This window comes from Nelumbo lutea, chromosome 5 (genome assembly GCF_056320005.1).
Source record: "Nelumbo lutea isolate HS-2025 chromosome 5, American lotus-T2T, whole genome shotgun sequence".
NCBI classification, from domain to species: domain Eukaryota; kingdom Viridiplantae; phylum Streptophyta; class Magnoliopsida; order Proteales; family Nelumbonaceae; genus Nelumbo; species Nelumbo lutea.
In genome coordinates this window covers 63,483,925-63,511,061 of record NC_142688.1, presented here as the reverse complement: position 1 = coordinate 63,511,061, position 27,137 = coordinate 63,483,925, and positions in this window count along the sequence as shown.

Below are 27,137 nucleotides of genomic sequence, written 5' to 3'. Positions count from 1 at the left end.
CCCTTCCTCTTCCTTCTTCCTCTTGACCCCTCTCCTCTTAAGGAAGCTTACGCCTCAATGTGTTCAGGAGTCTTGTGGCTCTTACATTTTGAACTACGCCTCACACCTCTAGGTAGTGGAACGCCATGCATCACGCCTCTGTCTTAAAACATTGCTCATGACTGAAATTATTAGACCTAAAAAATAGGTTGTATTGCATTGTATTGTATAGTATCCTATGACATTTGTACTTGCATCGTGTTTTGTAAATACCATATCGTATCCCCATTTCCCATATCCATATCCGTGTTACCATGTATAGAAATCATAGCATATGCGAGGCATTAATAAATAAAGTTCATCTACTGACTTAAGACAGTTGACATGGGTGAATGACTAAATATAACCAAAGTAAGACAAAACAGAAGGGATTAACTCGAAAGGACAAAGTCAAAGAAGATTGGCTCAATTGAATGGTCCAAGGAGTGATTAAAAACAACGGAAAGAGTGGAGAGAGGACTACCCTTGCAAAGTGTGTTAAATATCCCAACTAGCAAGGTCATCTTAAGAACTCAAAAAAGAAGTTCTTAAGTAATTCAGCTGACTTATTCTTCTCTCAAAACGGTAGGGCTTTGACCAGGTTACATGAGATGAACCACAACAAGAAAATCTTCATTTTATACTTTTTGTATTTTTAAATCATAAAAGTTTTATTTTCGAAAAACACGGGATGGGAGTGTGACTAGATCAGGTCTAAACCCAACTAGGTGTAGGTGAACCAAAGATGTTTGGTGGTTTTTTCTGTTGTGTTGTTTACACTTGGGTGGGTGTTTTACCCTCTTTTATTTTAGGAAGGATGGTTGGGGTTTAATCTACACCAGCTTTGGGTTGGTTTTTCTGTTTTTTTTTGGTATAGGTGATTTCCCATCACCTTTTCTATACCTTGTTCTTCTTACTTGAATAAATTTTATATTTTATTTAGGATTCCTGATTAGTATCATATACTTTGGGTCTATTGCCACTTTGGTTCCTGGACCTTAAAATGTGCCAATCCAGTACCCGTCGTTAATAGACCATTAGCTATGTATATGATGTGACAACATGTGCAAATTAAATATTTTGAAACTGACAAAATTACTCTTCAAAACACTGTTCATCATCTTCTTCTACAGAAATAAGTATCCTCCTCATTATAATCTACAACTGCTTACTCAAGAAGATTATCTTCTACCGTAATATTGAACCATACTACACTCTATTGGAGGGTTATGTCTCATTTGTTGTGTCCCTCAATGACCTCAATGTTTTACGATTCCAAGAGTGAGGAAAGTAGATGCCAAAGGAACGAGGCTTGGGTGAAGATTTAGCAGAAACAGGAGCATTCCGCATTGGCAGAAGGAGACAGGAAATACTTAGGGGTCTCTAGTTTTGGAGCTACAGGGGATTTCTGCAAGTCGGTTGAACCTAAAAGTCTAACGTCAAGAGTCTAAAGCAATGGACAGGAACTAACCAAAGGAGGAATTGAACCTACAAGTTGGGAGGAACCCAGAGATGTAGGAATCATGCATGTGATAGTGTTGTTGTGCATGCTAATCTTTCTAAGAGCTTGAAGTTGGGAAATCTTCTCGGTGATATGGCTGCTCAATCCCAGGGAGCTGGGTCACTATAACCTGGCCTTTAACGCACTTGATCCCTGCACATCCTCCTGAACAAGCTCCGAAGCCACTATTATTCCAGCTCCGTAATATTCCTAGATGATCTACTAATTTGCATTTGAAGGCTTGAAGAGCTTGAAAATCAGCTTGAGTGATGACTATCCCATCCCACATCTGGCTCGATACTGAAGTATAATTGCCTCCGAGCCTTGTGTCCAGTCCAACCCACTTTTGCATGACGTGCAACACATTTCGTGGATGTTTTAGAGGCTTTGGGCCCTACACACTGCTGTTCAATGGGAGTGGGGGCCCATAGGCTACAAAATGACCGCTTAGTGTTGTACCATTTGGTAGTTACTGAATGATTGCAAATAGGTAGATCCAATCCGCCATTATTAACAAGCGAGCCAGTGGCCCACATAGCTAGGATAATGGCAAAGAAGAGGGCTATTCCAAGAGGAGGATAACCATCGTTGCAAAGGGAGTTGGGGTGGGTCAAGTTTTATAGGTGAGAGGGCTGGAATTGAGGGGCTGTAATGGTGATGAGAAAACGTTAGGTGCGTTTCTTGAGCATGTGGGGATGGTGGATATGGTTTACAGAGTTAGATTTATCGAAGGTTGTTGGAGTGGTGGGAGAAAGGAGGGAAACTAGTTCTAACGGTTGATAAAGAAAATTGAATGACACTCGAATGGCATTTGTGTCCTTTTGCATGCCACTTAATGGCTGACTAACGGCAAGTACTGGATTTGAAGGTTTTGAAAGTTCAAGTACTAAATTGTTGCATTTTAAAGTTCAAGGGCCAAAGTGGCACTAGGCCTAAAGAACAGAGTACTAATCAGGAATTTTCCCTTTTATTTATCTTCAAAAAACAACTTTAGGAATTCCATTGATTGTGGTTTCCTTAATATTAGAAAAAATCAGCCTTTGATCCTCATGTTCTTTAAAACTCTAAGGCAAGCTTCTTTAAACGCCACAGAAAAGGAGTTGTGGGTTCTATCCATATATAGAAAGAAGTACAAGTTTCTTTGTTAATGTTAGTCATATTCATGTCTTTATGCAAGGGTAAGCAACTAAGCCATTAATAAAAGTTTAAGAATTAGTTATGAATAAAACTTAGGAGTTAGAAATCAACCATCTCTCGTTCTCCTATTTTTCTATTATATATTTCTGATATTAGTGCAAGATCTGAATATCATCCCTCTCCTTAGCATGTATGGAAATATAAATGTAATTCTTGGGGAAAGATAAAATTAACCAGTAATATTCTAAGCCATAACTCATAAGTAGCATCAATTTTGTTTTCTTTTTCATCCATTTATTCTAAAAGAGCCAGGTTGATGATGGTCAAGCAATTGAAAAGTTAACAATCCTAAGACCAATGTCTAATTCCCTAGGAAGACAACCCCAACAACCCAAGCACACTGGATCTATGGTCCTTGAAAATCTAGCTTAATCCACCTAGCTTGCTACAATGTAGATTATGATTAAACACCAAAAGGGGGAAAGGATTACATTAACCATATAATTGACTTAGGGGAAACCTTCCCTAAATGAATTATGCACCACCTATAAGAATCCCATGGTACCAATTTCCACAAAAGCCAACAAATCCAATGAGGCAATGCATGGAAGATTATTCGGGGAGAGAGATGCTTGGCAGGTGGAGAGGCACCTTACAAATAACAAGAGCCTACAAGAAGCTTATCTCCTTTAGGCACATCATCCTTGTTTTCCATTAAAGAATACTAGGATGAAGAGATTGACTCGTACATGGAAACAGAGGATCCAAAGTTGCTGACTGGGAGTCTGGGACCTCGAATATTTACCATATAGCAGATACTAAAATATCAAGACCCATAATTTGATGGCTCCTACATAAAGAGGGCTTACAGCAAAAGCTTGCATGACCCAATGTCTTTAGACCATTTGATTCATGGATCATTTTTTCAGAGAGTTCAAAGTTCAAACAGAACTATTGACCACCATCCAGATATCTTCTTTAAAAACCTACATTCTGGATTAAAATTATGAAAAGATTTCTTTTGTGTTGCCAATAAAAAAAAGAAAAAAAAAATCTCACTAAATACTGCCCCGGAGTGTATGTGTTGTTCCTTATTTTGTTTTTGTGGTTTTTTCCTTACGATCTATGGTTATAGAAATCAAAGAAATAGACATTGACATATTCGTACATACCTCAGGCCGGGGTATACACTGTCAATGTGCCTGCTTGTTTCGCCTGGCACTCAATGCCTGATCAAACAAAACCAAAACAATAACCACAAAACAAATCACGAAGAGAGATCAAAGAAGTACACTGAAGCTTAAGATATTTTACTCACAGAGATCCATGATGTGATTCCTAACAAATTGCACAATCCCACAACGATATCTACCACAATCAAACAGCAGATTGAAATCCCTAGTACCCAAGAAAATGAAACAATAACACCAAAAGAGGGTGAAATAGAGAGTAGAAACTAGGGTTTAGTGGGAAAGAGAAAAAGATAGAGTAAGGATTTATAATGTACCCCAGGCTTAAGAGCGACAGCTTTCCACTTCTTCATCCCAAAGCTCTTCAGTTTCTTTGTAGAAGAAGTCTCGCCCCACTCTTCTGCACTCTCACTGGATCAGAATTGTTTCTAGGAGATAACCAACGGCTCTTTCCCTTGATGCCTTCAGTGCTGCACAAAAATAAAACTAATTTTCTCCAAGTAATGTCTTTGGATCTCGTTCCAACTTCTTTAATAATCCATACCATACATCTACTCTCTACTTTCAAATTGCTAGACTCAGAATTTGAAAGATGTTTATGTAGAAAAACCCTAACTCCAGGCTTGCTTGACTAAAATCCCAAGAGATTTCATGCGGCATAACTTCCACAGGCAAGGGATTGCGCTATTCACCGAGACTCAAAGCAGAAACCTCACTAATACATATTCGGTTTCAATGGAATTTGCAAGATCCAAGAGAGCCTACTCCGATTCAGCTGCCACTCAGGTGGGTGGAAGTTGCCGCTGCAAGCCTTAGGTCACGGTTACAAGAGATATGGAGTATTGCAAACTCGCATAGTGATGGTTGTCAGTGCAAAGAGATAAGAGATCAGAAGAGTTGATGGTCGTTGTTACAAGCTCTAAGTTGCCGTTGAGACTTGAGAGTCATCTTAACAAGACTTAGTAAGCCACTAGGGAGAGAAAAGAAGCTTCTAGGGTTTTAATATTTCCTCTCACCTCGCAGAAATGGTGACTTTCAGATTTCACCAGTATTAGGTGGTGGAGAGGGCTCTTCCCTACGACATAGATGAGCATCCTAAGATCTATGGTATGAAGCTATGGATGACTAACGGACAACCAAAATCAAAGAATTATGATTCGGTTACCATTTCAAAAAAAAGGCAAACAAATTATCCACCGTTTTGGAAAATGTCCTTTTTAAAACGTTAGGCTGCGTTTTGATGGGATGAAAAAGGTTAGAAAGTGATGAGGGACATTTTTGTCACCCCGCGCAAATACAACACATGGATGTTGTTGACAGTACAACGTTCTAATCAGCAAAGTAGCTCGCCAAATTAACCCATGACAACCAACATTAGGTGCGTGGCCAAGCTAGGGTAAGGTCAGGCCCCTGACAACATAAGCTCATCTAAACCGTTCCGCGCGTTGCACCCTCAGTATTACCATTACCGTGAGGATAGGAATAGCTCGCCAAATCGTGCACCACAAGTCCTGCAGGCAACCTGTAACCGCCACGCGAATCTAGCAACTGGCACTCCAACATAGCCTGAATTGCGGAAACAGCTTCGCAAAAGACTCAAAGACGTTGCCTGATGGCACTTGAACCCTAGGTAGCTGTAAAATGACTCCAAATCCACTTAAAAGGTATGTGCACATAAGTATTGAAGCTCTCTCATATATTCTTCACATAATTCCCTTATTGACTTAAGCATCAGAGTGTTCCCCTAGGTAAACATTACCTAGGCACTCTCACTCTTCTCTTCTTCACAGCTCGACTCAGCTAACTCGGACACACAGAAACCAGCTTGACAGAATAGCTCGACATTGCTAGGTCAGAACCTTGTTCGAGCCCAGTCACTAGACACGAGGGAGCAACTAGATTGCACATCACCAATTGGTGCCGTTTGTGAGAAATATAGCAAAAAGCTAGTGCTCCCTTCTTCTATTTCTTACCTTCTCTTATTTTTCTCTAAAAAACCATCTTCAATGGCATCCTCAAACAATCCTTCTGCTAATAACAATATCAATGGCCAATTTTGATTATCACATTAGGCCAAATCGATGTTCCTTTGCCACCAGTCGAAGTACAAGACAATGCGGTTATGCCACCTCTAGCCATGGATCCCGTAGTAGCCCCGGTAGCAATCAACATCCAGCAGTTCAACAATATGGTGAGATGTGTACAGACTATGACCGAACAGCTCAAATCCTAGGAGAATCGGTTTGCCTTTATCGTCGGATAGTAGCAACAGCAGTAGCGGCAACTGCGTCCATAGCAATAGCAATATCAACAACTGCGACTTCCATAGGTACCCATCCAGTAGATGTCACGGAATAGCCAACAGATGCCAAGAAACGGTCAGCAACAACCACTAAACAGTTAGCAAGTGCCACAAAGCAATCAAGAAGCACCCAGGAACAATCAGCAAATACCTCCTCGGGACAACGACTTGAACTGTGAAGACCCACCTCATCCACAGATTTGTAGCTAGGTTCAGGTCCCTAATAGATATAATGATCAAGACAATGCCGATGAAGCAGTTCGACATGGTCAAGTCCCTTGAAATCTTAAAAGCCCCACGACCAAAGAACTTTCAGGCTCCGACCTTATAGTTCTACAAGGGTAAGACAGGCCCAGTGGAGCACGCAAACAGCTTCCAGGCCCTCATGCTCCTCCATGGAGAAAATGACACCAGCATGTGCATTGCATTCCCCACAACACTGAAAGAAGAAGCTTGGCTTTGGTATTCCAGATTAACACTTGGCTCCATAAAAAATTGGGACTAGTTCACCAAACTCTTCATCAATCAATTTGCTACTAGTAAGAGACACTCCAAATTAGCAACCTGCTTGTTCAACGTTGTCCAAAAGTCGAATGAGACACTCAGGGAATATATTAAGAGGTTCAACATAGAGCATCTACAAATCCCAGTCCTGGATCCCGCTATGCAGCTTATAGCAGCAAAGAAGGGCGTGAAACATTGCAAGCTGAAATGGGAACTCGAACTACACCCTCCAGCCACCATGGAAAAATTTCTTGATGTACCACACCACTTCATTAAGGCAGAGGAAGTAGTGGGGACAGAGTCTGACATAGTAGGAAAGAGAAAGTGAACTAAAGAAGCGAGTACAAGTAGAACCAAGCGAAGGAGTAAGTCACCAAAGAGGAGTAGATCACCAAGGAGAAGGCGCAATAACTTGTCATGCCGCAAGAGTAGGACACCAGTAGAGTATCGAGCCGACGATCAGCAATGCCACCGACGCACACTAGAGTGTTTACCCTATTAAATACTAAGAGGAAGGAGATCTTGATGCAAATCCAATCCAACGATTACGTGAAATGGCCACCCAAGATGAAGGGGGTTCCTACCACTCGGAACCCAAATAAATATTGCCATTTTCACAAAGTTGTCAGACATTATACTAAACACTATTGGAATTTGAAGAATGAAATTGAAGACCTCATCAAAAGAGGCTATCTGAAGTGCTTCATCAAAGATGAACGACAACCTGAAGCAAGAACTAGTAGGGAGGCGCCCCAAAGCAGTAGACAGTAGGAGCCAGCTCTCCAAAACCAGCAGTCACTAGAGAGGCAGGTCCAAGGGACCATAAATGTAATCACCGGAGGCTCAATAGTAGAGCAAGAGGGAAGCTAGCCATGCAAGTGCCCCTGGAACGAGGAAGTAATTTATTTTACAGAGGATGATTGTGGGGGATCCATTACCCCCATGAGAACTCACTGGTAGTAAAGCTACTAATAAATGACTTTAGAGTGAAGAGGACTTTAGTGGATTCAGGCAACTCAACAGACATTTTGTTCATAGAAGCCTTCAAGAGAATGGAACTTAGTAAAGCTGACCTGCAACCCGCTAACATACCGCTGGTGGATTCAGTGGCAAGGTAGTTCGCTTGATTAGCAGAGCAAGAGTGCTAGTTGAGGCGGGCTTGCCGCCCCATACAGTGTGCTTTGAACAAGATTTTCTGGTGGTTGCCTCCTCATCGCCTTAAAACGTAATTTTGGGATGACAAATCTTACATGCATTGCGAACTGTAGTCTCAACATGCCACCTGGCATTGAAATTCCCAACAGACACAGGTATAGGAGTGTTGTGAGGAGACCAACTAGAATCCATAAAATGCTATGTAGCACCGCTAAAAGCCAAGGGCAAGATGATAGTTGATATCGATAACTCTGCATTTTGATGCCTTAAGGGCATCATTTCAGGGGTATTTTCGGTCTTAGAATAATCAAATTGTGTCATTTTCCTAATTAATTTCAATGTTGTGTCCCCTAAGGGTATCTTTGCAAATTTTTTGCAAAACTAAGAAAGTTTCATGGCTGAATTGCAGCAATTTTTGGGAAGCTGGTGTGAAGTCCAGTTGAGAGAGGGGGTGTTTTTGTGAAAAACTGAGAACAGGAAGGCTCCTTCTATCTGCTAAACCCAATTTGGCGCCCCTCCTACTGTATTAGCATGCTCTCCTCTCCTTAGCAAACCCTAGGGCACCTTTTAACCTATTTTTTTCCTCCTTAGCAAACCCTAGCCACCCCTAGCTATTTAATCTCCACCCTTCACTCCTTCTAATCTCCACCACTCATTCTAGGGCACTCTTTTTGTAGCTTTTAAACTCTAGGGTGCCACCTTTCAGCCCTAGGCGCCTCAATCTCCACCATTTATTTATGGGCACCCAAATCTCACCCCTACAAAATATTAGGCGCCCTCTTCTTTTCTTCTCAACCTTAGGGTCATCCCAAAACCATCCTAACCCTTCATTAGAAACCCTAGGGTGCCCAAATCTTTGTTAAAACCCAACTACCGCCCCCTCTTTCTCTCTAATCCCAATTGTATCCACCCTTCTCTATAAAAAGGACCCAAGGGCTCCTAAGAAAGGGTTGGACTTTGCCCCCAAATAAGACGAAAGGCTGATCTTGAGAAGTTCAAGGGTAGAGGAAGGGGAGGATGCCCAAGCAAGAGGAGGCGTTCCTACTTGGAGTCTTAGATTTAATTTTTGTTCTTTCATTTCCAGTTCTGTTTTTTCCTTTCTACAATTTACTTTCATTCAATTAGATTTTTGTTTTCTTTTCTGCAGATCTAGAATTCAGCCAGGTAAGACGGGAGTTCTAGCTTGAGAAGTTTGAGGGTCAAAGGAGAGATCCGGAGACTACTACCTCTGATTGGATTATAGACTTTTTATTTCGTTCCTTTTATTTATTTATTTTTCTGCACTTTTCACTTCCAACATTGTTTCAAATTTTATTTTAATGAATTATAGTTTAATTAATTAAATTCTGTGTTTCTGCAACTCTCAATTGTGTTCTCTTTCTCGGATTTAAGTAAATAATGATTTTTCCCTCGCTTCCCTGTGAATACGACACGTTCTCACCATTTACTACATTTGTAATTATTTGAGAATAAAAAAAATTATAAATATTAAAACTAGTGTTCCAAAGTGGTTAACGACATGCTTCCGCAAACACCAAGTTCTTCGTGTCGTTGCCGGGGAAGCAACGGAGAAAAATTTTTATATGCTTTCTCCGAATCTGTTTCATTATTTTTGTTTCTCTTTGATTTTGCAGGACGTAATAGCGAAAGGTAGGGTACCAAAGCATTGCCTAACTACGGAAGAAAAGAGAAGAGAAGAGAAATTAGATTGCGTTTTAGGTGATCATTCCATTTTCTTTTTGATTTTTTTATTTTTGCTTTCGAACACTTTTTTTGTAGAATAGTGGTTTTTGAATTTTTAATTAAGTTTTTTTTTCTAGATCTGATTTATTTATTTTTAATATTATTTTTCTTCCATTTTATTTCTAGATCAAATTTTCTTTCTTTATTTTAATTTCTTGTTCGAATTTCTGTCTTATTAGGTTTGTGTTTTTCTTTTCTTTTAGATAAAAAAATAGAAAAAAATGTTTATTTTATTTTATTTTATTTATCACCACATAATTTTCTTTTGTTTATTTTAATTTTTGTTTCATTCTTAGAATAGCAATTTTCTTGTTAGAATTTATTTTGGTAATAGTTAATTTCTCTTTTTTGCATAATTATTTCTTTTATTTTCTATTTATTATAATTAGTTGTTGCCTTATTAATTCTTTTTTTTTGTTATTTAATTGAATAATTAGTTGTTAACTAGGATATTGCCCAAATTATTTCATTTGAATTTAAATTTAAATTTGAATTTGAATTTCAAATTTCAAATTTCAAAAAAATTTAAAAGAAATAATAATAAATAAAAAATAAAAAAATAAAAGAAATTAATTTAATATGTAACTCGCAAAGAGAGAGAGTGAGAGAGAGAGAGAATTTGTTTATAAATTAAATAATTTAGTAAATTCAATAAATAATGTTTTTAACTTAATAGAATAACAATATAAATAATTAGATGACAAAATGAAAGAAAAACAAAGAATTTCCTCACCGTGCTCTGGGCTCAATATGAACGTCGGGCTCATGCTCAAGATCTAGGCCCGAAGTTCGATCCGGACTGAAACTTGGGCATAAATATGTTATATTGATATAAACGCAAATCCCAATCCAACCCTTCCCGAACTGTGATAGGTTTAATCCCAACTCAGACCCTAACCTGTTCATAAATTGTTAATTAATGGAATAAATTAGTAAATTAAATAAATAGAAATCTATGAATAATAATTTACATAATTTTGTAAAATATATAAATGAATAATTTAATTTAATAAAATAAATAAAATATCCATCCTACGTAGAACAAACCCCACCCATTGACAACCTTTAAATGTTGGACACAGAGCGGTAATAAAGAGAGGAAAATAATTAAATAATCTAGTAAATTGAATCAACAAAATCTTTTAACTTTTTAAAATAAGTATATAAATAATTAGGCAAGAAAATAAGAGAGAATAGTTAGCTCTTCATTAATGGCATTATTTTAAATAGTTACAAGTTAGCAACAAATATGGAGAGAGAGATTTCTAGGAAATGAGAGAAACAAAGAATGGAACTTTCCTTATCGCAATCTGGGCTTTATATGATCAGGCATGCTCAAAATCTCAACTTGATGGTTGGCCTAGGCTTAGACTTGGGCTTTAACAAGTTATGTTGATATAAAGGTAGAGCCCAAACTAAACATGGCCAGACCAACCGATACCTATCCTATTGGTAACCCTAAATATTAGGCTCAGGTTGAGGGGGGGGGGGGAGAGAGAAAGAGAGAGAAAAAGAGAGAAAATAACTTATTAGTTAAATGAATTATTAGTTACTTGAATAGTTTAATAAATTATATAAATAGGAATCTATGGATAACAATTTACTTAATTTTGTACAAAAATTAATGATTAATTTGTTTTAGTAAAATAAATTAATAAAATTTCATTTATTATTGGGACAGGATAGGTACAGCTAGACCTATTCATGGGCCGGGTAGCTCGACGGCCCAGCTTGCACTTGGTCATATAATTAGGCCCACGGGCCTAACCTCGGGCCTAACACAGTAAGCCCGACTGTTTCGGGCCGGGCTTGGGATTTGTGAAAAAAGCCCAGCCCAAGCCCGGCCCGACCCGACTCAGTATTATATATTTTATAAAATATACATGTATTTTGTATGTTATATAAAATATATAAATAATATAATATTTATTAAAATATATATTTATAATTTAATATATATATATATATATATATTTTTTATTCTTTTCTTTATAATTTCAATCTCTCTCTCTCTCTATTCTTTTCTTTTTATGAGGGCCGTGCTCGGGCCCAAGTTGTAGGCCTGATGGTCGGGCCAGGCTTGGGCCCGGGACTTAGAAAATTTTGTTAATACACAGAAAAAGCCCGGCCCGACCCGACCCATGAATAGGTCTAGGTACAGCCTATCACACACTTGACCAAACATATTGATTGCCCTAAAAATAGGCTCCAGGATTAGAGAAAAATAATTTGTTAGGAAATAAATTCATTAATTAAGAATTTAGTAAATTAAGTAAATAAAAATCTGTGCATAATAATTTACTTAATTTTGTAAAATAGATAAATCAATAATTAACTTTAGCAAAAAATAATTAAATATTCACTTTTGATTGGTGCAAGACTGATCCAAGCTATCCAAATCTAAACCTGCACCATTGACTACCGCAAATATTGGTCACAGATTGAATTAAATAAAAAAATTTATGGAGAATAATTTATTTAATCTATTAAAACAAATAATGAATAATTTAATTTAGTAAAATAAATAAATAAAATTTCAGTTATTATTGGGACAAGACATGTATGTATAGCCTATCCGACACAAGAACTAATCCGTTGATAGTCTTAAAAAGGGAGAGAGAAAGAGAAATACTTTGTTCATAAATTAAATCATTAATTAGTTTAATAATTTAGTTAAGTAAATAAATAAAATCTATGGATAATAATTTACTAACTTTGGTAAGATAAATAAATATCCAAGCTATCTGGATCTAAACCCAATCCATTGACAACCCTAAATATGTAACTCGTAAAGGGGGAGAGAGAGAGAGAGAGAATTTGTTTATAAAGTAAATAATTTAGTAAATTCAATAAATAATTTTTTTAACTTAATGGAATAACAATATAAATAATTAGGTGACAAAATGAGAGAGAAACAAAGAATTTTCTCACCGTGCTTTGGGCTCTAAAAGATTACCACTGATGACAACTAAGCATAGAAAAGTCAAAGTAAACTAAAATAAGACAAAACAAGCCCAACAAGCCCATCAAGCCATCAATACATCTTAGCATGCAAATTGGGCATTTTCTTATCATGTTCATGTGCCAAGCCCATCAATACATCTTATGCCATGGATTTCAAGCTTTGTTTTACAATATCCAAGCATTTGCTCATCGTCTTGTACATAAAGATAGGTGATTATCCTTGGTGAAACTTTGGACACCTCTAGAACAGTCTTAGAATCTTCTAGAGCAACTTCTTTGTCATGCACTTTCATGATTAAGCCTTGTAAAGTCTCTTTCATCCTCTTTGTTCTTGCCCTAGTTATTGGACCACCGATTCCTTGGAAAGGATCTTGAGAATGTTTGGGAATATTCGCTTGAGCCATTTGGCTAGCCCCTTGATCTCCATCAAGAAGGCTGAGTGATGATGAGGTGATCCTTTACCTGGGGACTTCTGCAACTGTTGCAGCTATAGCCATAGGAACTATAGATTTAGTTTTCAGAAAAAGCATTTTGAGACTAAAAGATTGTTTTTATGTACCCTCACTAAGAAGAAATTTGATTTTAGTTTCAAAGCTTTTCAATGATGGTTATTCTATTCTATTTAGTGATACGATTACTATTAAATTGAATAACAAATTCATTACTTATGGAGAACTTGAGAATGGTTTCTATGTCATTCGTACTTCTCTAGAAACAAACGTAACCGAAACTACATAAAAAATTATGCCCAAGAACGGAACACGTGATACAGTTAATCCCACGTGCACATAGCATTACCGACTTGGCCTTATAAATATAGATTGTATCACAAGATTGGTAAAAGATGGTCCTTTGGATTTTCTAACTGTAGAAGATCTTCCAACTTGTGAACCTTGCCTTCACGGTAAGATGACGAAACAACCATTTGTAGGAAATCTTGAAAGATCTACAGGCACACTTGACCTAATGCATACTGATGTATGTGGTCCCATGAATGTTAGGGCACACAACCAGCATTGTTATTTTATAACTTTCACCAATGATTACTCTCGGTATGGTTACATGTACCTAATGAGACATAAGTCCGAATCCTTTGAAAAGTTCAACGAGTTCAAACAAGAAGTCGAGAAACAGTTTGGGAGACACATTAAAGCCCTTCGATCAGATTGAGGAGGTGAATATCTCTCTGATGAATTCAAAGACTACTTAAAGGACAATGGGATTGTATCACAATTGTCTCCTCCTGCTACACAACAATTAAACAACGTTGGAAAGGAGAAACCAGACTTTATTAGATATGGTCCGATCACTTCTCGTCCATTTAGAACTACCTATATCCTTTTTGGGTACACATTGAAGATTGTTATATATGTGCTGAACCGGGTTCTAACCAAATCCATTCCTAAGACTCCTTATGAGCTATGGACCAGTAAGAAACCAAGTGTGAGACACTTGAAGATTTTGGGTTGTTTGGCACATATTAAAAGAACAAGTGCTGACAAATTGGAATCCAAGACTAGTTGTTGCCTATTTATAAGCTACCCCAAAGGCTCTGTATGATACCTCTTATATGACCCAAGAGAGCAACAGTGTTTTTGTAGTCGAAATGACTATTTTTTGGAAAAAGATTACATCTTGGACAATCATCGTCAGGAAATTGTTCTTTATGAGGAGAGCTTAGAAGTAGTGGGAGATGTTCCACAGGTTCGAAATAATACCCAACTTAGAAGATCTACTCGGGTTTCTAGACCTCCGGTTCGTTATGTCTATGATCAAGAAAGTAACTTGATGGAAGCCACGATTAATAAGGAAAATCTCCTGACTTATGTGGAAGCTATGATGGACATAGATTCCTTGAAATGGGTAGATGCCATGAGAGCCAAGATAGACTCAACGGAAACCAATGGAGTCTAGACTCTTGTAGACCCACCCCCTGGGATGAAAGCAATTGGTTATAGATGGATTTACAAGAGGAAGAAGGGCCCTGATCGGAAGTTTGAGACCTACAAAGCTCGTCTTGTAGCGAAGGGGTAAACTCAGAAAGAGGGAATCGATTATGAGAAAACATTTTCGCCAATGGCCTTGCATAAATCCATATGGATCCTGCTAGCTGTAGCAACACACTTTGACTATGAGATTTAGCAAATGGATGTTAAAACTGCATTTTTGAACAGAGATCTTACTGAATATATCTATACGCAACAACCGCAAGGTTTTATTATTGCTAGTTAGGAACAGTTTGACCTACAAGAACCGGGGGTGGGTTTACAAGAACCACCATAACAGAAGCCTAGCAAGGAGTAGTCCAATTTATTTTACAATCCAGTCAAAGCTATGAAGACATTGCCAAAACAAAACCATCAGAGAAAAATGTATCTAAAATCAATCCAAACAACCCAAGATTATCCAAACTAGATTTTACAATCCAGATAATGAAATGCATTCCATTAAATCCCATTTAACTATGTCTAACAAAACCTAGGTGGAACCAATTACAACATATCCAAAACTAACCAAACCCTAGCCAACCATCCTAGTATCAAGTAAATCCATATCCACTAACCAAGCTTATTAGAACACTAAGCTCACTATTCTAACTTAAACGAAAACTAGTATACTTAGATAATTTTGAAAATCAACTCAATTCCTTTTAAAAAACAAAACTAGACCTACACAAAGTGAAATAAAACAAATAAAACTAGATCAATCCAAACAATTCTGCCTAAACAAATTTAAACAATTCATAGAAAAAAAAGTCATAATCACTTTAACCAATAAGAACCAAGCTTGTTGCAAATCTAACTTAAACAAACCCAACATATCTAGAGAAACTAGGAAATCAACTCAATTCCTTTTGAAGTATAAAAGAGACCATCTCAATTCATAATAAAGCTAATAAACTTGGATCAATCCCAAACATCCCATTTAAACAACCTAAAACATCTCAAAGCCAAAACTTTACATAGTCACTTCAACCAATAAGAACCAAGCGGATTACAAGTCTAAATTTACTATTCTAACTAAAACGAACCCTTTATATGTTGATAAAATAAATCCACTCACTCAAACTTATAAGTGCCAAAAAAGCCCATACGAACAAATTCAAAATAATACCCATTGGCCACATAAACATCCTTATACCAAATGAACTCTCTTAGTCTTCTAATAACCATATAGAGATGTTTTCTCCATTCAAAGCCTTATATCATTCGAACCACTTTGTAAAACTTAAGCCGAAGGTTCACCCAAAACCCTATAGATATCACATTATTAGCTTCAACCATCTCCATTTTAACGGCTTTGTGCAACCGCTCCTCTATCTCCACATAGTGTTGTAAATCAACCACATCAGCAATCTCCTTGTTCAGGCCGCCAATAAATCTAGCCATTGTTGCTTTTCGGTCCTCCTATATGTTTGCTCTAATTATGGCTATCTCCATCTCTTTGTAATAGTCCTCTACAGTCATAGAACCTTGAACCAACCCTTGTAACTTTCTATGCAGATCTCTATAGTAATGGCTAGGTAAATCTCTTGTGCATTACCAATTTCATCTCTTCCCATGACTGAATTGGCCTTTCTCCATTCCTACGCCTATTGATCACCAATTGAAGTGTTAATTCTTTTATGGATTATCTAGACAAGGGGTGAATAGGAATTCTATTTTTTGGGCTCAATTGTAACTGTTATTGTATTTTGGGTGACTGTTGTGGGGAGTTAAGATATTTTAGCTCCCCTTCCATGTACTCCTTTTTTAATCATTTAATGAAATCTCATTGTAACTATTGCTGTATTTTGGGTGACAGTTGTGGGGAGTTAAGATATTTTAACTCCCCTTCCATGTTCTCCTTTTTTAATCATTTAATGAAATCTCGGTTATTGACCAAAAAAATATATATATGATTGCAAAACAGACAAAATTACCTAGCTGTGAATTGTATCTATTTCCCTATTAAATGATGTCCCCAGAAAGTAATCTCGGTATCTATAAAACACTTATCTAAACTAAAATTCAAAATAATAGTCATAAGGAGATTTACATAAAACTCATTCAATTAAAGAAAAAATCAACAGATATATAAATCAATAATAGACATATAATGACACCCCCTCTGCAAGCATGCAAAACTTACCTGGATCTAAGATTATCAAAGGCTTATACTAAAAGATTGTATCCTTGAGAACTTTTTACATATATAAAATTAATCAAATTGGGGATATAATAAACAGGTAAAGAAAGTGATAGCAGAATAGTCTACTACACCTGCTTTCCATGTATGTACAATGTTCAAACCAATTAAAATTAAAAGTATATATAACAAAAGCTAAAACATTGATTAAAAATCATACAATCAATACAAACGGTTTTACTGATCAAAAGCAATGCTAGAAATATGTTTTGGCAAAGGCATTAATGGAAATATGTTGCTGGCTGAAAACTTGTAATCCAACCAAAACTACAAGCTAATTAAGGCTTATCAAGAAAAAGGGAAAAAAAGTCATCATAAAAAATGTAAATTTCTCCTTACATGGTCTCCTGTGATTGTAGTAGTTGCTTTGCTCAACAATATTAAAATACAGAGCTATAGAAGTTATATGAGCAATAAAACATGTGCTCCATACATACTTTAAAGCTATTTACCAATATAAGAATATTGTAACTTTAAATATCACTTTTAGAGTTACAATATTTGCAACCACTTCTACTAAATCCTCAAGATGATAATGGCTAATTCAGAAAAAGCAGCAACCAACAGTTAACACTGAACAGATACAAAGGTCATGGCATTCACTTCTTGCATCTTGTTTGTATCTAAACAGATTTGATGCAGTAGCCCTGAATTAGGATTCAATGGTTGTAACATGGTTGCCTAGAATTGGCAGCCGGTGTTGTCAAAGGGTTGCCCAAAACAGTGGGCCAGGCTATAATGGTTGCAGGGTTCATCTAAATAATCCCTTGTTGAAACAGTGAGTTAGGATCTAGCCATGGTTACCATGTGCATTGTCACTAGTTCTAAGGTGGTGGAGGAAAGAAAATGCTTCAAGTGCTGTTTAGTGGGCTGCTTTGTGGAAGAAGTGGGACATTGTAATAGGGCTGCAAGTCAGATACCTGATTTGAAGAATTTAAGAAATTACTAACCCAAGCCCATCCAAGTTGCACCCCCTAGATTGCAGGCAGGTGGTAAGTTGGGTTGTCCAAAAAATGGGGAAACACCTCGGTGATGAGGGTCAAACATCTAGTAGGGGTTCTTTTCCTCTTCATCTTTCCCTTGAGCAGGGAAGCAAACACATCCAAGGTCTCTCAATGGTGTAGGCGTGCTACTAAACTACTGGAGCTTGTGTGCTGGAGTGTCCAATAATGGTACTGAAGAGGTGGAAGACAATAGGTTCCTGTGGCTACATATATATGGTCTTTCCCTCTTCTTATGGAACCTAAAAATTATTAGAATGATGGTAGGGGTGCAACTTGGGCAAGCTCGGCTTTTTGTCAAACTTTGAATGGACATGACCTAAAGGCCTGAGGCTAAAGCAGTGTAAAATGCTAACTTGGGCCAACGCAAGTTGGACCGCTAAGCAATGGACAATTGCTGTGGAAGGTTTGTGGAGACGAACAATTTAGATAAAGCGATAATCCACTATGAATGGGTTGGGTTAAGGTCAAAATCCACCGTACAGAAGCAGTTCCATCTAAGGTTTGTGTGGTGGTAGATGAGATGGTGTATGAGATTGTCATTTGGCCAAAGATTCTTTCCAAAGTCTCAGTAAATCCTAGCACATGGAGTGTGAACGATCCTATTTCATTTATGGAGGGAGCTCATAATCCTGAGGATGAAATCTATATTTAAGTTGTTAATGATCACCTACTGGCTGGATAGGCACTATGGACCAGAGGCCACTAGAGCAGGAGAAGATGGACAGACAACAGAAAGATCTTTGCCCCCTAGTTCAGGTGGAGGACATGGTTTCGTCACCATTAGAGAATAAATGGTGATGTCAAAGATCAACCAGTGATTCATGTGGACATCATCAAATTTCTGCCAGGTCAACAAAGAGACAGGAGGATAGATCGCCATAAAAAAGATATTCAAATTCCAAAGAAAAGGTACGAAGTTTCTAGTGAGATGCTTGGAGATAGGCAGAAGTCTCTTTAAGGAATGCATTTATGCATCTTCAAATTGTTCACTCCAGCATCTGGTAAGTGCCTAACCCCACAATTGTCTCATCAATGAGTGTAGGAGCAGCAAATAGAGAGTCAAGGGTGCTGCAACATGAGGGGGGAAATGGTACAAATATAAGCTAGGTGAGACAAACATTAGTTTGGCCACAGGTTGGTAGGTCAAGACCAGCATACCAACAATGGGAGAGTTTCAAGGGACCTAGGGGCTAACTAGGCAGTGAATCCTTTGCCAATTCAAAGACATAGGAGGTATTTCTATTAGAAACACACCTTTGAGCCCAAAGCTGCCTTGACAGGACTAGTGGAGGTCACAAATTGTATCCATAGGTAAAGAGCCAGCAATGACCACCTCTAGTAGAGAGGGAGAGGAGTTAGAGGAGACTCGGGTGGGGATTTTAGGTGAAACTCTGTTTGCCAAAAAAGCCCACTTCATGAGTCACAACAATAGATACAAGGCAAATAAAGTGTGCTCAATGGCGGTGGTAGAGGAAGAGTAGCTAGAGAAATATGCATTAGCAGCCTCCCGCAACAAATCTTTGAGTGTCTAGTCCAGTGTTTTAAAAGCGCAAGGGCCAATTTGCGCTTGAGGTGCAAAGCGCAAGGCAAGGCGCGCGCCTTTTTAAGCAAGGTGCAAAATTACAAAAAAAAGCTAAAAAATAAAAAAAAGTCAGAAAATTCAAAAAAAATGCCAAACAATTTAAGTTTCAAAACATATTAAACATAATGTTAATAAAAAAATATAAACTTAAGTTTCAAAATAAATGTTTTAAAAACCTACTATCTAAAATTAAAATACACAAACATAACATGTAAAGCGTATTCAAATGAAAATTTAAAAATAAAAGCAAATATATAAAGCATTTTCAAGCATGTAAAACCCACAATCTCTTTTTTACCTTAATTGCATTGCTCCAAGTAGCTAATGTGATGTAAAACATATTGCATTCTTGATTCTATGAGTCGCCTTTGTACCACCCCTCTCGAGGCAAGCTCCGAGAACCCCCTATTTGCTAATGTTGTTCATTTATTCATTTTTTTATTAGAGATTATACTATTTATTGACTAAGTTAATATATTTTTAGTACTTATTGTATTTTTATAATTATTGTATTTTTTCATTATCAATATATTTTCAATAATTGTGTTTTTTTTATATAAATTTTCAATAATTATTAGAGATTAAACTATTGTTATTTATCAGAAACGAGACTATTAATGCTGAAATTATAAATGTTCATGAGTTGGTTCGATTTGGTCATAGGCTATTTGTCCAATCAAATTGACCTGGTTAGGTTGGGGAGTTGGTCAACTGAAACTGATTGACCTTTTGTGAAATCCAACCCACTCAAGTTGTATCGGTTTGGGTCAATTTTTTGGTTTGGTTAGTCAATTCAAATGATTTAAACTTAAAAAATAAATTTAATTTTAAAATCATTGTACAGTTATTAAAAAATAAATTTAAAAATTAGATTTATGATACAAAACATTTTAGACTACGAAATATGTGAAATTTCCCAGTTTTCCATATTAAAAATTATATTTAAAATATAAAATACTAATATATCCATGTTATGTGTTTGAATAAAGCTTCCTATATGTTCTATTTTCAATTAGACTATAAAACCTAAATTGCCGATGATTGGGGTGTCAAGATGGTCACTTGACACCCCTCCAAATAGGTGTGGAATCAAACCTACAAAACCACATCTCCCTTTGGCAAAGAAAGCGGTTATAGAACCTAAAGGAAAAGTAAAATTGCAAAACATGAGTTCCAAGAAGGCTTTCAAATGCCCACCAACAATGTTTTTAAAATTGAACCGGACAATGAACCGATCGGTGGTCCAGTTCCAAGTCAAACGGTTCGATTCAAACTAAATGGATGGCTCATTTTGACAAAAAATAAAAAATAAATAAATAACAGACAAACCATTGGATGGTTCGACCACTCGGGTCAGCGGTTTGCTGACCAAATCAACGTTTTTTGGGGAAATAATGGTTCTGGGGTAAAACAGAACTAGTCACTTGAATAGTTCCTAGTTTTTCCAGTTTGATTGTCCAGTTCGGTCCAGTTTTGAAAACCATGCCCACCAATTTCCCTAGGTCATACCTCACTCATAGAAGCCCAAGCCCAATACCAAAAATTAAAAATAAAGGACTATAAAACCTAAATGAAAAGTTAAAATGCAAAACATAAGTTTTGGAAAGGTTTTCAAGCCCAACCAATTTGCCTAGATCAGACCAAGCTCACATAAGCTGAAAGTGGTGATAGGATTAGCTTGAACTAAGCTTGGGTTGGTAAACTTGGGCATTGACTTTGATTGTACTAGGCCTAGATTTAAGGTTTAGGTCATGGGGTCAGGCCTAAACTTGGTTCAACCCTCCCAAGTTGCATCCCTAGTTAGCACACTTATATCTTCTCCTTTTTGTTTTTGTTAAATCCCCACTAACACACATACATGCACTTTTACATCATTCACACATAATCCATGGCCATGTACATGCCACATGCCTTGTCAAACATTTCTTAGAACCTTAAATGATATATTTTTTTTTGTTTTATATGATGATTTTATCATTTTATTAGACTAGTAAGTTGGCACGTGCCCATGTACATGCTACATGCTTTGTCAAACATTTCTTAGAACCTTAAATGATCTTTTTTTTTTCGTTTTATATGATGATTTTATCATTTTATTAGAATAGTAAGTTGGCACGCGCTTCACATGTGACAATTTTAGATGATGATAATGATAGTAATAATGTATCCAAAATTTTTCATAAATTTTATATATTTTTTATTTTTGTTTTATATTATTAATCAAATGTAGATTACGAAATCCAAATCTGGTTACATAAACATCTCATCTGTACATGTTATAATCGGATCGAGTTGTGAACTTTCAACTCTCGTTGATAGGCCTACCTGCTTGGCTAGACTCTTGTTTTTGTAATGTTTTTTCTCTTTCATGTATTTTTTTTTTTGTTCATTTATCCAAAAATGTAAGATTTAAATAGAGGGAATTGAGTGAGGCGAAAAGTAATAGATCAATTTACAATTTAAACCTCACAATTAAATAGGAACTAAATTAAAAAATTAGTATTTTAATCAAAAGAAATTTCAACTATCTTATTCATATTTTTAATAATAGTTTAAATATAGAACTATTGATGTGTTCAATTTTTTCTATAATTGTTTTTTGTATTTTTTGCATGTAAAAAGTAAATTTGATATGTCACACTTACTTTTTGTTTAGTATGATACATGTGACTAGATATTTTTTTGCAAATTTTATGTATTTTTTGTTTTTGTATTTTTATATTTTATTATTTATTTATGAAATTAAAGGTTAACACATTTTACCAAAAAGTTGAACTATTGATCTTTGCCAAATAATAGAATAATTTCATTTTTGGTCAATTCTAAATTATGTATTTCATTTTCATTATAAAAAAAATAATTCTTGTTTATTACACTTATTTTTCAATTTGATTAATAAAAACATCATAATTGTATCTAACTTTTTCTAACATGTCTGTAATTTTCTATATTCATTTCTACTTTAAAAATTTTATTATCTAACTATGACTTCATAGGTTGATCAATTTGATTCTAATGTCTGAATTTCTTAGCCACCACTTAGATAAAAAATGATTTTGATTTTGAGTTTAAAATATATGGGTTTGTATTTTTAAAATATTGATATAGATCCAATTAGTAGTACTTTTTAGTTAAAATAACTTATATAGAATTTAATAAGAGAAAATCAGAGTTAATGCCTTAAGTATAAGACTTAATAAGAGGGGATTAAATTAGGTGAAAAGTAATAATTGAATTTACATTTTCAACTAAATACATAAAAATGGGCATTTTCGTAGCTATTAAAGCTTCACTAAAGTTGTAATAAAATGACTTTTATACCCTTTCTCAAACAAAGAAATAGAGAGTAATTATGGTCCAAAAAATCTTTCACTCTACACCCACATTTTTATATATAGTATAGATACATAGTATCATTCCTTCTATGAAGCATAGAAATTGATAGTAGAGTGGACAAGGTAAAGGAACTTGTCTATATTAAAACAAGGAAGTCTAGAAATTTTATACTTTTTTTATTTTTTTTATTTTTTTAATTCCATGTTATTTTTGAAACAACCAATGAGATGCACTTTCCTAATAATCTAAATAATCTCTTCTCCTAAAATTTCTCCTAAACTACTTTCCCCACTATCCCCCACTTTCTCCAAAATTATCTCTAATTCCTATCTATCTTCTAAATTATCTCTAGCTCCTATTTATCTCCAAAATTATCTATATTTCCTATTTATCCTCTCCCCTACGTTTTATCTATATCTATCTAAAGAAAATGATGTAGTGCGATCTGGTCACTCCTACCTGGCTGGGGTTGCGTTCTTAGCTGGCAACGGATTGGGCACCTGAGAGGAAGAAGATGAAGAGATTCCAGGGGCTATCCCAGTAGGAGCACTCTGATGCTTAAGTTAGAACTGAGAAAGAAAGCTGAAAGCAGAGAATAGCAAAATGAGAGCTAAGAGTGGAGATAAGCAATTACCCTTTCCTCGTTGGGGTTGGGGCCCTTATATATATTGATGTCCTGACAAATTGGGTACAACCGCCACTGATCCTCTGTTGCAGCCGTTATTTTCCAAACTTGAGGAGGCGGGCACAGGTAACCATCACAAAGTATGGCCCTGTCAGATAAGAGACATTTTGTAGGCACGACACCGCCTGACGAGAGTCGTGGATGCAGTCAGCAGATTCGGCGGGTACGGTTGTTAGGCAGGAAATCCTTTTGTGATTCGCTAAGTTGTTCTCGTGTCGAGCTACCTTGTGCCGAGTTACCTTGTGCCGAGCTACCTTTCACCGAGCTAGCTTGCACCGAGCTACTGGTATTACACCGAGGTGCTTCTACCCGAGGTGGGCTCTTGAGCTCATCTTAGCTTTGGGAACAAGCTTGTCTCAGGATGCCCTCAGCTTAGGACGCCCCTGACTTAGGAGAACCTCAGTTCGAAGTGTTTGCTTGGAAAAATTGGAGCTCGAAGCTCGGGGCACTCGGAGAAGTGTCTTATAGCCGAGTTGCCACGTCGAACCTTATCGGAGTTGTCGTGCCGAGTTGTCACTTATGCCAAGTCATGTCCACGTGTATCCCTATCATGAGGTCGGGCCGAATCACCCTCCATCAATTGTCCCCCACTCCCTGTGCTAGGGGTCTCGACCTAGTGTGGGGAGTTCACGGCGTGATGGGTGGATTCGTCCTGAGGTTCAGGCCGCCAAGTCAGATGGTTCACCGGTCTAGACCAGTCCGCTACTCGGCTCAATCAAAGATAACCCGGATCACATACAGTTCAAGCGCGGACTTCACGCGATATATAGATTCTGCAAATGCAAAAAAATGCGCTAAACCAATTTCACCTCGAGGGTCGCACAACTAGTTTTCTTGAGAGCCATTAGATCGTCCTGATCTTGATCGTTGATTTCCAGACATAGCGGCTATAAATAGGGGGGACCCCTGTCATTTTCTTCGCCATAAGTTGACAAGCTCTTGTCTGGAGGTCGTGGAAAAGCTCTCTAACTTGGGTTCTCTGGTCTGCCAATTTTCCTGGCTCGGTCTTCTTTCCTTGGTGAGTCTCCTTGTCCTCTCCTTCAGTTTGTTTCTAGTCCTTTTTCTTTCGTAGTTAGCTTCTCAAGTCTTCTTTAATCCTTTAGTTTGGTTCGTAGCTATGTCAGACCATAGCTTCGACTTCTTAGATGAGCCCGAGGTGGGTACCTCAGTTTACGTAAGCGTCCCGGAGGCGCATTCCACTTACGAGATGCGGGAAACCTCGGGCAACCCAACGCCTGCCTCTAACCCGGCGTCTGCCTCTAGCCGAGGAAAAATGCCAGATCGGTTCGGTCCTTCTACCATGAGGTAGACAAGCTCAGGGGCTTGATAGATCGGTACTATCTCCCCAAAGAATATTTCTACAACCTCCTTGTGGGAAACTTCCCATGGGAACATGGTTGCGATGAGATTGTGATTATCAGGGAGCAGCTTGTGGTCGGGCTCCATTTTCCTCTACACCCCTTAATCGTTGAAGTATTAAACCACTTCGATGTAACCATAGACCAACTCCACTCGAACTCCATTCGGAACGTGGTTGGGACAATCTCCCTCTGTTCTGACTACACCCTCCCACTTGACCTTGATATTTTTTCTGCAATCCTGTCCATAAAGAAGAATGCATCTAGCATTCTCCCTGAGCACAGGCGGACTTATTACTTGTCCCCCCACCCGGGCTACAAGCTGCTACACAACCTCCCCGACAAAATCTCGACCTGGAAATGGGATTACTTCGTAGTTCAGAACCCTGAGGGGTGGCTCTTCCCTACCCATTGGAGGGTGGCCGTTCAAGACTCCAGCATTACACTGGACAAGGACATAAGGGAGATACTCCAGTCGTAGGCAGAGCTCTGCTTCGACTACAAGGACTTCATTGCCGAGAAGAAACTCATTGAGGTCGGTCTGAGTCCCGGTAGGTCGGTTTGTCTTAGAGTTAGCATCTTTAGTAGTCAGTACGTTCTTCTCAGCATCACTGACGCCGAACTCTGTTGCAGGTCCCATGGAGCGCCTTAGTGTTGAGAAGCTATTCGGGAAGATGAAGAAGAGACAGAAGCGAGCTGCCAAGAGAGCTCATATTGAATCCCCTCCTACCCTAGTGCCCAAGTAGCCTGCTCAAGCTCCCCCGGTGATCATCTTGGAGGAGTTGAAGGTCCCCCCTCCTCGAGAGCCTGAAACCACTACGGTGCCTACAACCACGAAGCCTGCTACCGTGGAGCCCACTACTACGGAGCCCACTCCTGAGATGGCCGTTTCCTCGTTGGGGAGCGGAGAGGCCACCCGGAGTGTCCTGAACCCCAAGAACAACCTCCAAAAGAGCAAGGGGGCTACTTATGCTGATGAGGTCTCTAATTGGGCCGAGCTCACACCTGCTCAGCTCGGAGCTCGAGCAGCTACCCACTCTATGGTGGTAAGTCTCGTTACTTAAAATTTTGTGATTTATTGCCTTATAGGTGCTAACTGGAATTCCTTTAGCAGGTGAACTCCGCCGTCCACGCCCTCACTCTCCAATCCGATAGGAACTTGAAGTGAGCTTTAACTGCTTAGGACTCTGCTCGCGAAGCTCATACCAATCTGAAGCTAGCTCGTGGTCGGATCCACCGTCCGGAGAATGATGCTATCGCTTAGAAAAAATTCATCCAAGTGTTGATGTCGGAGAAGGAGGTGCTACAACGCGTAAGGGAGGGACTTCTATGCGAGAAAGAGGACTTCCTACATGAGAAGGGAGAGTTGCTGCTTAAAGTGAAGGAGCTCAAGTCAGACAAGGTGACCCTGGAGCGCAAAGTGGAGAGCCTGTAGGCCGATGTCAAGGAGCGGACTGAAATCCTTGTTGGTGCCTTAGACGAGGCTAAGGCCAAGGCCGTTCAGGATTATGTCCAATCGGAGGAGTTTGATGCGGTGATGGTGGAAGCCTACCGTAAAGGCTTCAAGCTTAGTTGGTGGTTGATAAAGCACGAATTCCCGCAACTTGATGTGAGCGTGATCACCTCCTCACAGGTCATGGGAGAGGTAGTCGAACAAGCCACCAAGGACTCGGACTCCAAGCCAGAGGGTGATGATGACGAGGCTACCACCACCGACCAGGTCGGCCCTTTGGAGGCTCCAAACAAGGGGGGTGCACCCCTTGAATAGTCTGTACTGAGCCAACGAGCTCAATTTCCTTCTCTTTTGTACTGAACATATTTTTGTAATGAAACTTATGTAATGAAGATACTTTTTGCCAAGTGTTTATGCAATTTACTTTTTCCAAAATGATTGTCTCGCCCCGAGCTCTTAAGTTATCGAGTTAAATTCCCGAAGTGGGTGTTCCTTAACTGCTATCACCCCGAACTATCTCCCAATACTTAGTAGGGGTGACGTTATAGGGCACACTGAGGTGAGTGACATAGTAGGGTATATGCCCGGCTTATCTTCATCTGGGTTAAGTGGACATCGGTTGTCCTTACCGAGTTCAACCTGTGATACGCCAGAGCGGGCTATGCACCATAGGGTTTATACCCGAGCTGCCTGCGCCTTGGGGATTAAGGTACTTAGCCTATGCCGTTAAGGCAACTAGGTCTTATGTAGTGCCGAGGTCTTCTTGTTAGCTCAGTGCTTTGGCCTTTAGGCTAGGGGAGCGACTTGTAGTCTGCTCTCCTAGAGTTCGCCCATGCCAAAGAGGCGACTGGCCGATGTGAAGGAGCGGACTGAAATCCTTGTTGGTGCCTTAGATGAGGCTAAGGCCAAGGCTGTTCAGGATTATGTCCAATCAGAGGAGTTTGATGCGGTGATGGTGGAAGCCTACCATAAAGGCTTCAAACTTAGTCGATGGTTGATAAAGCACGGATTCCCGCA